Here is a 3,182-nt window from a genome sequence, read left to right as displayed (position 1 = left end):
CTCACACCCACAGTGACACACCTACTCCAACAGGGCCACATCTTCTAATAGTGCCACTCCCTGGGCTGAACATATACAGACCATAATACCCTGCCTCTCACAGCTGGTAAGCAAACTCCAGCCTTAGATTATTTGGATCAATTGCTAAAAGGAAAGCAGGCTTTGTAAAGACAAGAGGAGAGGCAAGGGGAGGGGAGGGGAGAGAGGAGGGGAGGGGAGGGGAGGGGAGGGGAGAGAGGAGGGGAGGGGAGGGGAGGGGAGGGGAGAGAGGAGGGGAGGGGAGAGAGGAGGGGAGGGGAGGGGAGGGGAGGGGAGGGAGGGGAGGGGAGGGGAGGAGAGGAGAGGAGAGGAGAGGAGCGGAGAGGAGAGGAGAGGAGAGGAGAGGAGAGGAGAGGAGAGGAGAGGAGAGGAGGAAATCCCTGAAACTAGCACGATTTCCTTCCCCTTGAACGAACAGCATAGCAGAAACCTAAGAGGTCTCTCTGGCGAGTCCTCCTTGGAACTGAGTGAATAGGATGCACAGGAAACAATTGCAGTTATTGGAAGGCTTTGAAGTGTAAGTTTCTGTTTTTAAAAATGCAGCTTAGTATCTGTGCGCCAGTACACTGTGCCCCAACTGTACTTTGACTGATGTAGCGATTTCCTTCTGGTGGATGGAAACATTCTGTGGTGGGGTGGGGACCCCACTGGACGAAGAAAGTTCTTAGGAGAGTGAACTCCGGGGCTCTAGCTTTCAAGAGCTGTCACCCCTCACCCACGTTCCTGTAACATAGATAGACTCATTGGTTCTCCAAGTTAGATTTTGGTGGTATTCTTTATTTAGGTCTGGTGAACTTCAAGGGAGGTTCCTCAGAACCAGGAGTTTGAATTGGCTTTGGCATTTCCCTTCTAATGGGCTGAAACTTAAAGGTCTTGGCAGGCAGTAGAAGGAATTCTGCAGGCCATGTCCTGAAACTTTCTGAGGGGTAAACCTGGCCCAAATGGAAGGGTAAGAGGACTTGGGCCTTTTCCGCAGACTAGCAGGCAGGAGAGCGTTTCCTCCTCGACACTGGGAAATACAAAGGAGTCCTGTGGAGATACTGAGGTATATTGCTGTGTGTCGTTGAGTAAAATGAGATGGATGGGCTTTCATGTTTTCTCAATGTGTTATAACTATCATAACTATATTGGTGGCTCAGTGGTAGAAGACTCACCTACCATGCAGAAGGCCGGGTTTCCATTCCCAGCCAGTGCAGAGGGGTGTGATGTCTTGTTTGTTTGTTTGTGGTGCTAGCAAAGTATCTAGGACCAAACGTGTGGATGTGAATTGTTATTCAAGTATCTGCTATTCATGTATTCTGATTCTAGCGTACTTTGGGCGCTGGTAAACCACAAGGAAGGCTCTTGAGAACCACGAGTTTGAACTGAAACTGGAATTTCCCTTCTAATAAGCTGAAACTCCCAGATCGTAGCAAGGAGACGTAGAAGGAATTCTGTAGGCCATGCTCGGAAACTTCGTGAGCGGCAAATCTGATTCAAATTGAGTCCGGTGAGAGGACTTGGACTTTTCACAGCCTGGCGTAGGAGGGCATTTCCTTCTCAATACTGGAAAATACTAAACGCCTTAAGGATACATTGGTTTACATTGTTACGTTTCAGTAGAGGTACATGACTTTCTTACCTTTTCCTAATGGACTGTCACTAGTTCCACTTGTGAGGGCATTGGTGGTTCAATGGTAGAATTCTCGCCTCCCACGCGGGTGACCCGGGTTCGATTCCCGGCCAATGCAGTCTCTTCTTTTACTTTGGCCCTCTCTCTGCCTCCGGCGTACTTTCTTGGTGCAAGGACCAAGACCCAAGTCCATCTTTTCGGGCTCTTTTTGGCTGGGAATGTTAACTTCTATTTGACTGGGAATGTTAACTTCTATTTGACTGGGAATGTTAACTTCTATTTGGCTGGGAATGTTAACTTCTATTTGACTGGGAATGTTAACTTCTATTTGGCTGGGAATGTTAACTTCTATTTGGCTGGGAATGTTAACTTCTATTTGACTGGGAATGTTAACTTCTATTTGACTGGGAATGTTAACTTCTATTTGACTGGGAATGTTAACTTCTATTTGACTGGAATGTTAACTTCTATTTGACTGGAATGTTAACTTCTATTTGACTTGCACTCGTCCAAGTGGTTAAGTACTGTCTCATGTATCAAGGAATCCAGGCACAAACTTAGGAATATCGAATATCGCTACCACCCTGTTCAGTTATTTTCAAGGTCCCCTTGTTTTCATTCAGACACCTTAACTTGAGGATTTTACTCTCACGGTAAGAGATGGCTTCACACCAATATTCTAGGTCAGAAAAAGATATGATGGGCAGGCAGAAGGTGTTCAGGAAAGACTGACATCCGGAAGCTTCTTCCTGTCTGCTTTAGACTGTAATTGAGTTATGTGGTAACTTCTGGCTAGATACAAGGAGTGACTGTGGGGTTTGTTGGGCCATTCCGCATTCAGGCAGGAGGACTTCTGTAACTTCCAGGTCAGCCTAACTCACATAAGGAGGAGGTTAGCCTAATTTATATAGCGAGCTCCAGCCCAGCCAGAGCCAAAGAGTGAGACCCTGTCTCAAATTAAAAAAACAAAACAAAACAAACAAACAAACAAAAATCAAAAAGGCTTTGATCCCTAAGGATCCTGTCTGAGATTTCTCAGTATCACTGCACTGACGCTTTTGAGGCAGAAGTCAGAAGTCAGGTTTCCAACAACTCACCAGCGTACAATTCTTTTGTGAGAAGACCACTGTTAATTTAAGGCTTTCGCCAAGTTTAAGTTTCATCAAGACATTCTCTGATAAGGAGCTAAAGAGACGCTCAGAATGAGAGCTCTTCGAAGAATCCAGGTTGGACTCCCAGCAACCACACAGGAACTGTCTTCCGATCTTCCCCGCCGAGCGTCGTCCTAAACACAGGCAAGCAGGCGAGATAAACAAACCCTGACAAACTCTTACCCACGATTTCCCTCACGGTTATTTTTTGTAACAGATTATAAGAAGAAAGCGGGAACGCAGCTCTAAATAATACAAGTCAGGAAGACGACTTCCTCGCAGTTGCGGAAGTTACAGGAATCAGCACATCCCAGATGCAATAAATGAGTCTCTTCCTAGGAGACCCCTCCCCCCCCCCCCTCGGATAACAGCGTTTTCCT

At 46.6% G+C, this 3,182-nt stretch overlaps 1 non-coding gene across 1 annotated transcript; it reads left to right on the top strand.

Moving 5' to 3' along the window:
• Positions 1–1,698: 1,698 nt before the first annotated feature.
• Positions 1,699–1,769, top strand: Trnag-ccc (transfer RNA glycine (anticodon CCC)). Its single transcript has one exon. It is a non-coding gene; the product is annotated as a tRNA-Gly (tRNA).
• The last annotated feature ends 1,413 nt before the right edge of the window (positions 1,770–3,182 follow it).

This window comes from Arvicanthis niloticus, chromosome 4 (assembly GCF_011762505.2).
Source record: "Arvicanthis niloticus isolate mArvNil1 chromosome 4, mArvNil1.pat.X, whole genome shotgun sequence".
NCBI classification, from domain to species: Eukaryota; Metazoa; Chordata; class Mammalia; order Rodentia; family Muridae; genus Arvicanthis; species Arvicanthis niloticus.
Note: the sequence above shows the minus strand (reverse complement) of the source record. Positions and strands in the feature narration are given on the sequence as shown.